At 39.7% G+C, this 14,295-nt stretch overlaps 1 pseudogene; it reads left to right on the top strand.

Moving 5' to 3' along the window:
- The first annotated feature begins 2,286 nt into the window (after positions 1-2,286).
- On the top strand, positions 2,287-2,580 carry Hmgn1-ps6 (high mobility group nucleosome binding domain 1, pseudogene 6; annotated as a pseudogene).
- Positions 2,581-14,295: the final 11,715 nt, after the last annotated feature.

The following is a 14,295-nucleotide window of genomic DNA, read 5'->3' as shown; positions in this document are numbered from 1 at the left end:
CCTCTAGTTCATTTCTTTTCATTTATTTAGAGTTTAATAGTTTTAACTACTAGCTTACTGTTTTAAGCATGCAGGTCGCTCACTGAAAATTGTTAGTTCTTTAGAATAAACTAATCATGAGGGGATTAGATTAGTAACAGAGTTCCTCCAAATGAAACTGGAGGTAGCTTGTAGCCAGCATCACTAGATGCTTTTCCAGAAAACCTGAGTTTGATTTCCAGCATCTTACAACTGTCTATAAAGCCATTTTCAGAGGATCAGACTTATTTTAACCTCAGCTCATACCAGGTACAATAGGTGCACAGAAATGCATGCAGCCAAAACACCAGTATACTTAAAATTGGGGAAAAAATCTACGAAAGAAAATCTAGGCCCGACGATTATATTTATGAACTATAGAGAAATATGTTCCTCATAAAACCAGTCATTGTCTAAAAAGAGAAGAACAATTTCTAAGGTCACTTTACAATATTGGCCTTTAATGAAAATCAGACAGGAATATTACAATGGAGGGATGTATGGGAGTGATTGGGGGGACAGACAGAAGAAATGTAATTAATTTTCTAGACAAATACCAGGTACCAAAGTTAATTCAGGATCAGATAAACCATCTAAACAGTCACATAAAGACATAGAAGCAGTCATTAAAAGACTCCCAATCCCCCCCCCACCAAATAAAAAAAGGCCAGGACCACATGGGTTTAGTTCAGAATGGAATCCTATCAGACCTTCAAAGAAAACCTAATACCAATACTCTTCAAACTATTCTAGAAAATAGAAATAGAAGGAATACTTCTCAATTCATTCTTTGAAGCTACAATTCTGATTATACCTAAACCAAAGACCCAACAAAGAAAGAGAACTTCAGACCAATTTCTTTCATAAATATTAATGCAAAAAATAAAAATACTCAATAAAATTTTTCAAACTGAACTCAAGAACACATCGAAATGATCATCCATCATGATCCAGTAGCCTTCATTCCAGTGATGAATGGATTTCAACATGTGGAAATCCATTAATGTGATACACTATGTAAACAAACTCAAAGAAAAAATTGCCACATGATCATCTCATTAGATGCTAAGAAAGGATTTGACAAAATTCAACACCCCTTCATGATAAAAGTCTTGGAACAGTCAGGAATTCAAGGCCCATACATAAACATACTAAAAGCAATGTACAGCGAACCAGTAGTCAACCACAAACTAAATGGAGAGAAACGTGAAGCAATCCCACTAAAATCAAGGACTAGACAATGATGCTTACTCGCTTGTTACCTTTTCATTATAGTACTCAAAGTCTAGCCAAAGCAATTAGACAACAAAAAGATGTCAAAATGATGCAAATTGGAAAGAAATAAGTCAAAATATCACTATTTGCAAATGGTATGATTGTATACTTAAGTAACCCCAAAAATTATACCAGAAAACTCCTACAGCTAATAAACAACTTCAGGAAAGTGGCTAGAAAAAAAATTAACTCCATCAAATCAGTAGCCTTCCTCTATTTAAAAGATAAATAGGCTGAGAAAGAAATTAGAGTACGGACACCCTTCTCAGTGGTCACAAATAATACAAAATACCTTGGTGTGACTCTAACCAAGCAATTGAAAGATCTATATGACAAAAATTTCATGACTCTGAAGAAAGAAATCAAAGAAAATCTCAGAAAATGGGAAAATCTCCCATGCTCATGGATTGTCAGGATTAATGTAGGAAAAAAAATGGCCATCTTGCCGAAAGCAATTCAATGCAGTCCCCTTCAAAACTGCAACTCAATTCTTCATAGAGTTAGAAAGAGAAATTTCCAAATTCGCTTGGAACAACAAAAAATCCAGATAGCAGCAACTATTCTCAATAATAAAAACTTCTGGGCCAATCACCACCCCGACCTTAAGATGTATTACAGAACAATCATGATAAAAACTGTATGGTATCGGTACAGAGACAGGCAAGTAGCTCAATGGAAGACCCAAAAATGAACCCACACACATATGGTCACTTGTTCTTTGACAAAGGAGCTAAAACCACCAAAAAGGAAAAAAAATGACAGCATTTTGAATAAATGGTGCCGGTTCAACTGGAGGTCAGCATGTAGAAGAATGCAAGTCTATCAATTCTTTTTCCCTTGTACAAAACTCAAGTCCGAGTGGATCAAAAACCTCCACATAAAAATAGATACACTGAAACTAATAGAAGAGTAAGTGGGGAGCAGTTCGTGTGGTGGCCTCTAGGCAGTACAGCTCCCTGACAGATCCAATGTCTCCCACCCCACACTGCCAGGATGCCCAAGTGGAAGGTTAGTGCTGATGGAGCGGCAAAGACAGAGCCCAAGCGCGGCTCAGCGAGGCTGTGGTTCAAGCCCGCCCCTGCCGAGGTGGACGGGAAGCCGAAAAAGGCTGTGGAAAGATTAAAGCATCAGACAAAAAAGCGTAGATAAAAGGGAAGAGGGGAGCAAGCGAAGGGCAAACAGGCTAAAGTGGCTGACCAGCAAACTACAGATCTGCCTGCAGAAAAAGGAGAGATGGAAAACCAGAGTCCAACTTCTGAAGAAGAGAAAGAAGCGAAGTCCTACTAAGCATCCATCACCTTTATCAGCAGTCCCTGCCTCCCTTCATGTACAATCCAGAGGAATATTTTTATCAACTATTTTGTAAATGCAAGTTTTTTAGTAGCTCTAGAAACATTTTTAAAAGGTGAGGGAATCCCACTTCATCCCATTTTTTAAGTGTAAATGTTTCTTTAAGAAGTTAAATCAGAAATGAAAAGGGAGACATAACTACAGATTCGGAGGAAATTCAAAAAATCATCAGATCTTACTATAAAAACCTATATTCAACAAAATTTGAAAATCTTCAGGAAATGGACAATTTCCTAGACAGATACCAGGTATCGAAGTTAAATCAGGAACAGATAAACCAGTTAAACAACCCCAAAACTCCTAAGGAAATAGAAGCAGTCATTAAAGGTCTCCCAACCAAAAAGAGCCCAGGTCCAGACGGGTTTAGTGCAGAATTCTATCAAACCTTCATAGAAGACCTCATACCAATATTATCCAAACTATTCCACAAAATTGAAACAGATGGAGCCCTAGCGAATTCCTTCTACGAAGCCACAATTACTCTTATACCTAAACCACACAAAGACACAACAAAGAAAGAGAAATTCAGACCAATGTCCCTTATGAATATCGACGCAAAAATACTCAATAAATTTCTGGCAAACCGAATTCAAGAGCACATCAAAACAATCATCCACCATGACCAAGTAGGCTTCATCCCAGGCATGCAGGGATGGTTTAATATACGGAAAACCATCAACGTGATCCATTATATAAACAAACTGAAAGAACAGAACCACATGATCATTTCATTAGATGCTGAGAAAGCATTTGACAAAATTCAACACCCCTTCATGATAAAAGTCCTGGAAAGAATAGGAATTCAAGGCCCATACCTAAACATAGTAAAAGCCATATACAGCAAAACAGTTGCTAACATTAAACTAAATGGAGAGAAACTTGAAGCAATCCCACTAAAATCAGGGACTAGACAAGGCTGCCCACTCTCTCCCTACTTATTCAATATAGTTCTTGAAGTTCTAGCCAGAGCAATCAGACAACAAAAGGAGATCAAAGGGATACAGATCGGAAAAGAAGAGGTCAAAATATCACTATTTGCAGATGACATGATAGTATATTTAAGTGATCCCAAAAGTTCCACCAGAGAACTACTAAAGCTGATAAACAACTTCAGCAAAGTGGCTGGGTATAAAATTAACTCATATAAATCAGTTGCCTTCCTCTATACAAAAGAGAAACAAGCCGAGAAAGAAATTAGGGAAACGACACCCTTCATAATAGACCCAAATAATATAAAGTACCTCGGTGTGACTTTAACCAAGCAAGTAAAAGATCTGTACAATAAGAACTTCAAGACACTGAGGAAAGAAATTGAAGAAGACCTCAGAAGATGGAAAGATCTCCCATGCTCATGGATTGGCAGGATTAATATGGTAAAAATGGCCATTTTACCAAAAGCGATATACAGATTCAATGCAATCCCCATCAAAATACCAATCCAATTCTTCAAAGAGTTAGACAGAACAATTTGCAAATTCATCTGGAATAACAAAAAACCCAGGATAGCTAAAGCTATCCTCAACAATAAAAGGACTTCAGGGGGAATCACTATCCCTGAACTCAAGCAGTATTACAGAGCAATAGTGATAAAAACTGCATGGTATTGGTACAGAGACAGACAGATAGACCAATGGAATAGAATTGAAGACCCAGAAATGAACCCACACACCTATGGTCACTTGATTTTTGACAAAGGAGCCAAAACCATCCAATGGAAAAAAGATAGCATTTTCAGCAAATGGTGCTGGTTTAACTGGAGGGCAACATGTAGAAGAATGCAGATCGATCCATGCTTATCACCCTGTACAAAGCTTAAGTCGAAGTGGATCAAGGACCTCCACATCAAACCAGACACACTCAAACTAATAGAAGAAAAACTAGGGAAGCATCTGGAACACATGGGCACTGGAAAAAATTTCCTGAACAAAACACCAATGGCTTATGCTCTAAGATCAAGAATCGACAGATGGGATCTCATAAAACTGCAAAGCTTCTGTAAGGCAAAGGACACTGTGGTTAGGACAAAACGGCAACCAACAGATTGGGAAAAGATCTTTACCAATCCTACAACAGATAGAGGCCTTATATCCAAAATATACAAAGAACTCAAGAAGTTAGACCGCAGGGAAACAAATAACCCTATTAAAAAATGGGGTTCAGAGCTAAACAAAGAATTCACAGCTGAGGAATGCCGAATGGCGGAGAAACACCTAAAGAAATGTTCAACATCTTTAGTCATAAGGGAAATGCAAATCAAAACAACCCTGAGATTTCACCTCACACCAGTGCGATTGGCTAAGATCAAAAACTGAGGTGACAGCAGATGCTGGCGAGGATGTGGAGAAAGAGGAACACTCCTCCATTGTTGGTGGGGTTGCAGACTGGTAAAACCATTCTGGAAATCAGTCTGGAGGTTCCTCAGAAAATTGGACATTGAACTGCCTGAGGATCCAGCTATACCTCTCTTGGGCATATACCCAAAAGATGCCTCAACATATAAAAGAGACACGTGCTCCACTATGTTCATCGCAGCCTTATTTATAATAGCCAGAAAATGGAAAGAACCCAGATGCCCTTCAACAGAGGAATGGATACAGAAAATGTGGTACATCTACACAATGGAATATTACTCAGCTATCAAAAACAACGAGTTTATGAAATTCGTAGGCAAATGGTTGGAACTGGAAAATATCATCCTGAGTGAGCTAACCCAATCACAGAAAGACATACATGGTATGCACTCATTGATAAGTGGCTATTAGCCCAAATGCTTGAATTACCCTAGGTCCCTAGAACAAACGAAACTCAAGACGGATGATCAAAATGTGAATGCTTCACTCCTTCTTTAAATGAGGAAAAAGAATACCCTTGGCAGGGAAGGGAGAGGCAAAGATTAAAACAGAGACAGAAGGAACACCCATTCAGAGCCTGCCCCACATGTGGCCCATACATATACAGCCACCCAATTAGACAAGATGGATGAAGCAAAGAAGTGCAGACCGACAGGAGCCGGATGTAGATCGCTCCTGAGAGACACAGCCAGAATACAGCAAATATAGAGGCGAATGCCAGCAGCAAACCACTGAATTGAGAATAGGTCCCCTATTGAAGGAATCAGAGAAAGAACTGGAAGAGCTTGAAGGGGCTCGAGACCCCAAAAGTACAACAATGCCAAGCAACCAGAGCTTCCAGGGACTAAGCCACTACCTAAAGACTATACATGGACTGACCCTGGACTCTGACCCCATAGGTAGCAATGAATATCCTAGTAAGAGCACCAGTGGAAGGGGAAGCCCTGGGTTCTGCTAAGACTGAACCCCCAGTGAACTAGTCTATGGGGGGAGGGCGGCAATGGGGGGAGGGTTGGGAGGGGAACACCCATAAGGAAGGGGAGGGGGGAGGGGGATGTTTGCCCGGAAACCGGGAAAGGGAATAACACTCGAAATGTATATAAGAAATACTCAAGTTAATAAAAAAAAATAAATAAATAAAAACACACACAAAAAAAAGAAGTTAAATCAGAATGATATTTTCTAGTTCCAACCATTTGCCTACGAATTTCATAAAGTCATTGTTTTTGATAGCTGAGTAATATTCCATTGTGTAGATGTACCACATTTTCTGTATCCATTCCTCTGTTGAAGGGTATCTGGGTTCTTTCCAGCTTCTGGCTATTATAAATAAGGCTGCTATGAACATAGTGGAGCACGTGCCTTTTTTATATGTTGGGGCATCTTGTGGGTATATGCCCAAGAGAGGTATAGCTGGATCCTCAGGCAGTTCAATGTCCAATTTTCTGAGGAACCTCCAGACTGATTTCCAGAATGGTTGTACCAGTCTGCAATCCCACCAACAATGGAGGAGTGTTCCTCTTTCTCCACATCCTCACCAGCATCTGCTGTCACCTGAGTTTTTGATCTTAGCCATTCTCACTGGTGTGAGGTGAAATGTCAGGGTTGTTTTGATTTGCATTTCCCTTATGACTAAAGATGTTGAACATTTCTTTAGGTGTTTCTCAGCCATTTGGCATTCCTCAACTGTGAATTCTCTGTTTAGCTCTGAACCCCATTTTTAATAGGGTTATTTGTCTCCCTGCGGTCTAACTTCTTGAGTTCTTTGTATATTTTGGTTATAATGCCTCTATCTGTTGTAGGATTGGTAAAGATCTTTTCCCAATCTGTTGGTTGCCGTTTTGTCCTAACCACAGTGTCCTTTGCCTTACAGAAGCTTTGCAGTTTTATGAGATCCCATTTGTCGATTCTTGATCTTAGAGCATAAGCCATTGATGTTTTGTTCGGGAAATTTTCTCCAGTGCCCATGTATTCGAGATGCTGCCCTAGTTTTTCTTCTATTAGTTTGAGCATATCTGGTTTGATGTGGAGGTCCTTGATCCACTTGGACTTAAGCTTTGTACAGGGTGATAAGCATGGATCGATTTGCATTCTTCTACATGTTGACCTCCAGTTGAACCAGCACCATTTGCTGAAAATGCTATCTTTTTTCCATTTGATGGTTTGGCTCCTTTGTCAAAAATCAAGTGTCCACAGGTGTGTGGGTTCATTTCTGGGTCTTCAGTTCTGTTCCTTGGTCTATCTGTCTGTCTCTGTACCAATACCATGCAGTTTTTATCACTATTGCTCTGTAATACTGCTTGATTTCAGGAATAGTGATTCCCCCTGAAGTCCTTTTATTGTTGAGGATACTTTTAGCTGAGTGAGGTAACCCAATCACAGAAAAACACACATGGTATGCACTCATTGATAAGTGGCTGTTAGCCCAAATGATTGAATTACCCTAGATGCCTAGAACACATGAAACTCAAGACGGATGATCAAAATGTGAATGCTTCACTCCTTCTTTAAAAGGGGAACAAGAATACCCTTGGCAGGGAATAGAGAGGCAAAGATTAAAACAGAGACAGAAGGAACACTCATTCAGAGCCTGCACCACATGTCGCCCATACATATACAGCCACCCAATTAGACAAGATGGATGAAGCAAAGAAGTGCAGGCAGACAGGAGCCGGATGTAAATCTCTCCTGTGAGGCATAGCCAGAATACAGCAAATACATAGGCAAATACCAGCAGCAAAACACTGAACTGAGAACAGGACCCCCGTTGAAGGAATCATAGAAAGAACTGGAAGAGCTTGAAGGGGCTCGAGACCGCATATGAACTACAATGCCAAGCAACCAGAGCTTCCAGGGACTAAGCCACTACCTAAAGACTATACATGGACTGACCCTGGACTCTGACCTCATAGGTAGCAATGAATATCCTAGTAAGATCACCAGTGGAAGGGGAAGCCCTGGGTCCTGCTAAGACTGAACCCCCAGTGAACGTGATTGTTGGGGGGAGGGCAGCAATGGGGATAGGATGGGGAGGGAACACCCATAAAGAAGGGGAGTTGGAGGGGTTGGGGGATGTTGGCCTGTAAACCGGGAAAGGGAATAACACTCGAAATGTAAATAAGAAATACTCAAGTTAATAAAAAAAAAAAAAGAAGTTAAATCAGAGAAAGGACTGAAAGAGCTTGAAGGGGCTTGAGACCCCATATGAACAACAATGCCAACCAACCAGAGCTTCCAGGGACTAAGCCACTACCCAAAGAGTATACATGGACTGACCCTGGGCTCCAACTGCATGGGTAGCAATGAATAGCCTAGTAAGAGCACCAGTGGAAGGGGAAGGCCTTGGTCCTGCCAAGACTGAACCCCCAGTGAATGTGATTGTTGGTGGGAGGGCGGCAATGGGGAAGGATGGGGAGGGGAACACCCAGAGTGAAGGGGAGGGGTGGTTAGGGGTGTTGGCCTGGGAATGGGGAAAAGGAATAACAATTGAAATGTAAATAAGAAATACCAAATTTAATAAAGATGAAGGAAAAAAAGAGGTTAAATCGTTTGCTGGTTGTTTACTTTTTGGTACAACCAGAAAATAGCAGGATACTGAATCATGAGAGGCTGTGACTGTCTCGGGGGTCACCATAACTAGATTTATATCCTACAGTACAAAGCATACTAAGTGGCAATTTGGGGTCTCAGTCATGCATTCGTGTCTGGAATATTTTCAGTTATATCTGGTCCTGTGTTTCTCGTCGAACCATTTTGTAAGAAAGCCAGTCTTTGGTCCTCGCCCTGTCAGAACTATGATGTCTGTGGTCATGGCAGTCCATTTTCCTAACAGTTGTGATAATGTGCTGTGAAAGATGGAGATTTTGAGTCTGTTCTGTGTGTGACATAAAGTTGTGAATTGGTGGAACTGAGCATTGTGAGCATTCGGTTGTTGTGAGAGGTCGTAAGGAAACGTGCCAAGTTTGAGGCTGGAGCATCACTGGAATACGTTCAAAGAAAAACAATATGTAGCTCTTCATTTGCCTATGTGAACACAACGTGACTCTTCAGAGTTTGGGTATGTGTGATAAGAATTGGAATGTTTATGTACTCTGCTCCTCAACCAATAAAATCTCAGTTGTGAAAGAGTAAAAAAAAAATTCCTTAACAGAACACCAATGGCTTATGCTCTAAGATCGAGAATCAATAAATGGGGCCTCACAAAATTCCAAAGCTTCTGTAAGGGAAAAAACACTGCCAATAGAACAAAAAGGCAACCAACAGATTGGAAAAAGATCTTTACCAACCCTACCTCTGAGATAGGTACACCTCTAATATAAGTACAAATAATTCAAAAGGTTAGACGCCAGAGAACCAAATAATTCTATGGAGTACATTGCTAAACAAAGAATTCTCAGCTGAGGAATATCAAATGGCAAAGAAGCCCCTAAAGAAATGCTCAACAACCTTAATCTTCAGGGAAATGCAAATTAAAACAACCCTGAGATTCTACCTCACACCAGTCAGAATGGCTAAGATCAAAAACTCAGGTGACAACACATGGTGGTGAGGATGTGGAGAAAGAGGAACACTCTTCAGTTGTTGGTGGTGCAACCACTCTGGGAATCAGTCTGGCAATTTCTCAGAAAAATGGGCATAGTACTACCTGGACATATAGCCAAAAATGTTCCAACATATAACATGACACATGGTCCACTATTTTCCTAGCAACCTTATTTAAAATAGCCAGAAGCTGAAAAAAATCCCAGATTTCTGTGGATACAGAAAACGTGGTACATTTACACAATGGAATACTACTCAGCTATTAAAAAGCTATTAAAAACAATGACTTCATGAAATTCATAGGCAAATGGATGGAACTAGAAAATATCATGCTGTGTGAAGTAAGCCACTCAGAAAAGAGCATACTTGGTATGTACTCACCGATAAGTGAATATTAGCACCAAACTTGGAATACACAAGAAAAAATTCACAGACCATATGAAGCTCAAGAAGAAAGAAGACAAAGGATGCTTCTGTCCTTCTTATAAGGGAGAACAAAATACTCATGGGAGGAAATACAAGGAGTGGAGCAGGGACTGGAGGAAAGACCATCCAGAGACTGCTACACCTGGGAATCCATCCCATATGCAGCCACTAAACCCAGTCTTTATTCCAGATGCCAAGAAGTGCTTGCTGTGAAACGCCTGATATGGATATCTCCTGAGAGGCTCTGCTAGAGCCTTACTCATACAGATGAGGATGCTTCCAGCTAGCCATAAGACTGAGCGTGGGTCCCCTATGGAGGAGATAGAGAAAGGACTGAAGGTGATAAAGGGCTTTGCAACCCCATAGGGAAAAAAATCAAACAACCGCCCCCCTCAGGGCTTCCAGGGATTAAACCTCAATTCAGAGTATACATGGAGGGAACTATGGCCCTAGCTGCATGTGTAGCAGAGGATGGCATTGTTTGGAATCAATAGAAGAAGAAGCCCTTATACTTGTGAAGGTTCATTTCTGCGGTGTAGGAGAATACCAGTGTGTTGGAGTGAGTGTGGGTAGGTGGTAATGGGTGGGTGGGAGTGAGAGAATTTTCATAGAAAGAGGCAGAGAGGGGAGAGAGTATGGAATAGGGGGAGAGTGGATAACATTTGAAATGCAAATACATAAAATATCCAATAAAAATAAATAAATTAATTTAAACAATTCTAATCTCAACAATAGAAAGAAAATATTGATGGTTTTTACAACAGAAAATTTTCTAATTCTGATAATATTAAATTTTATGACCTTTTTCTTGTAATTTTGATGTAGTATCTAATAAGTCTTGAGAAACACAGGACCAAGAGTTTTATCTTTATTTTGCTTTGTGAGTTTGTCTTTTTTTTCCTTTACGTTTAGAAGCTAAAAATAATCTAGATTTTACCTGAAGAAACTAGAAATAGAACAGCAAACTACATTTAAAATATTACAAACAATAAAACTTAAATCTAATATCTATAAACTAAAACCCAAAAATGGCGTAGTCATAGAACTAATGCTGCTCTTTAGGAAAATTAATCAATAAAAAAGTAGAAGATTAATCACAAAAAATGAATGTGATTATATTAGTTACAGCATAGAAATCGATGCAAGGATAAATTTAAGTATTTCTGAATTGTTTGGGATTCTCTTCATACATAATATTAAGTTCAAATACAAAGTTTTGTCCCTTGCTTTCAAAGCCATATACCATCTGTTTCCTCATCTTTTTTTAATTGAGGTGGTTTTCAGACAAGAGTACCACTCTTTTGCTTTTTGGTCTCAAACTCTCTATCTAATGCAGGCTGACCTTGAACATATTATCCTCTTGTTTCTAACTCTCACATATTGGCACTACAGGTTTGTGGACTGTATTCAGAAATACACACCATTTTCCAGAACTAATAAAAAAATCATTGTCTACCTTTAGGTACAAAATTAAAATATAAAAGTCAGTTGCTTTGTTATTTACCAGCAATAAAAATTGGATTGTAATTAAAATTATAATACCATTCAAATTAACATAAATTAAATGAGATGCTAGATATAAATCTAACAACATATACCATCTACATATCCTATAAGTATATGAAACTGAAAGTAAAATACCTTGTGTTTTTATATTAAGAACATCCATTAACTAGTATAACAGTAATATCACTGTCAACTGCTATTTAGATTATTTTATGATTTCCTATAAGACAGATTAAAATAAATTTGGTAATTCTGGAGACACCCCTTTTCATTTAGAGGCTCTATATGAAATAGCACAGCCAAGGTCTGAGTTGAACGTTAAGATAATAGGTGAATAGTTTCTTCTAGCCTCTATGCATAAAGGTCAGATCCAGAGATAATGAACAAAAGATAAAGAAGAACAGAGGTTCTCTGGAGATCTGAGGGGTAGACAGAATACAGCTGGGTAACGGCGTGATAGAGGAGGTGGCTCCAGCTGAACGTCAAGTGAAAGTCAGATGACAGGAGACAGCTCAGCAGGGATACCAAGGATGCCAGAAGTCTAGAAGGATGTGGGGAAAATGAAGATGAGAATTCAAAGAGAAGACCCAGAGTGTGGAGCCTTCATCCACATTGTTGCAGCATCTGGATTTCATAAAATGTCAAAACTGGTTCGAGGGCCAATTAAATAGGCAGTGTAGAAACATCTGTCCGGTTGCTCTTTTGAAGTCTCTAATAGGTATGCTGCTGACATTCTTTGCTTTGCCCTTTGCATTTTGCAGATGCTCATTTATTTTTGTTTAAATAAATATTTCATGGACAACTCTAATAAACTTCTTTGCTTTTTAAAACTTACATCCTGCCTGCTTCCAATAAGGATCTGGGCCATGGTTCACAGAATATGTTTTTGGAAATGTTTCTCCTCAAGACCTCACTGGTTTGTAAACCAGATAATTGAAATAAGAATGAATTAGTTACCTATCTCCAATTAATTCTAATGAGCAATAACTTACTGTAAACTCTTTGAGGCTATGGATGATATTCAGAAGATGCTTAATGAGTGTTTGGTAATAGATCAGTAGTATGTGGATGCTATCAATGATGTAAGATTGGCTGAAGGTATGGAATGGCAAATATTGAGGTATGTGTTGGGTACCACACAGAGGGACACATAACAAGGCTTCTCCTAAGTCAACTATATAAAATAGAGTTCACACATGACTAGCATCCAAATATATATACCTATAGCACTTGCCTTAAATTGAAGGTTGAATTAGTGTTCTAGACTCCAATATGTTGGAGAGTGTGTATATTCTTTTTTTTTTTTTCCACTGTTTTTTTTTTTTTATTAACTTGAGTATTTCTTTTTTTTTTTTTTTTTTATTAACTTGAGTATTTCTTATATACATTTCGAGTGTTATTCCCTTTCCCGGTTTCCGGGCAAACATCCCCCTCCCCCCTCCCCTTCCTTATGGGTGTTCCCCTCCCAACCCTCCCCCCATTGCCGCCCTCCCCCCATAGACTAGTTCACTGTGGGTTCAGTCTTAGCAGGACCCAGGGCTTCCCCTTCCACTGGTGCTCTTACTAGGATATTCATTGCTACCTATGGGGTCAGAGTCCAGGGTCAGTCCATGTATAGTCTTTAGGTAGTGGCTTAGTCCCTGGAAGCTCTGGTTGCTTGGCATTGTTGTACTTTTGGGGTCTCGAGCCCCTTCAAGCTCTTCCAGTTCTTTCTCTGATTCCTTCAATAGGGGACCTATTCTCAGATCAGTGGTTTGCTGCTGGCATTCGCCTCTATATTTGCTGTATTCTGGCTGTGTCTCTCAGGAGCGATCTACATCCGGCTCCTGTCGGTCTGCACTTCTTTGCTTCATCCATCTTGTCTAATTGGGTGGCTGTATATGTATGGGCCACATGTGGGGCAGGCTCTGAATGGGTGTTCCTTCAGTCTCTGTTTTAATCTTTGCCTCTCCCTTCCCTGCCAAGGGTATTCTTTTTCCTCATTTAAAGAAGGAGTGAAGCATTCACATTTTGATCATCCGTCTTGAGTTTCGTTTGTTCTAGGGATCTAGGGTAATTCAAGCATTTGGGCTAATAGCCACTTATCAATGAGTGCATACCATGTATGTCTTTCTGTGATTGGGTTAGCTCACTCAGGATGATATTTTCCAGTTCCAACCATTTGCCTACGAATTTCATAAACTCGTTGTTTTTGATAGCTGAGTAATATTCCATTGTGTAGATGTACCACATTTTCTGTATCCATTCCTCTGTTGAAGGGCATCTGGGTTCTTTCCAGCTTCTGGCTATTATAAATAAGGCTGCGATGAACATAGTGGAGCACGTGTCTCTTTTATATGTTGAGGCATCTTTTGGGTATATGCCCAAGAGAGGTATAGCTGGATCATCAGGCAGTTCAATGTCCAATTTTCTGAGGAACCTCCAGACTGATTTCCAGAATGGTTTTACCAGTCTGCAATCCCACCAACAATGGAGGAGTGTTCCTCTTTCTCCACATCCTCGCCAGCATCTGCTGTCACCTGAGTTTTTGATCTTAGCCAATCGCACTGGTGTGAGGTGAAATCTCAGGGTTGTTTTGATTTGCATTTCCCTTATGACTAAAGATGTTGAACATTTCTTTAGGTGTTTCTCTGCCATTCGGCATTCCTCAGCTGTGAATTCTTTGTTTAGCTCTGAACCCCATTTTTTAATAGGGTTATTTGTTTCCCTGCGGTCTAACTTCTTGAGTTCTTTGTATATTTTGGAAATAAGGCCTCTATCTGTTGTAGGATTGGTAAAGATCTTTTCCCAATCTGTTGGTTGCCGTTTTGTCCTAACCACAGTGTCC

The sequence above is a fragment of the Rattus norvegicus genome, chromosome 14, assembly GCF_021556685.1.
Source record: "Rattus norvegicus strain SHRSP/BbbUtx chromosome 14, alternate assembly SHRSP_T2T, whole genome shotgun sequence".
In the NCBI taxonomy this organism is placed as follows: Eukaryota; Metazoa; Chordata; class Mammalia; order Rodentia; family Muridae; genus Rattus; species Rattus norvegicus.
Note: the sequence above shows the minus strand (reverse complement) of the source record. Positions and strands in the feature narration are given on the sequence as shown.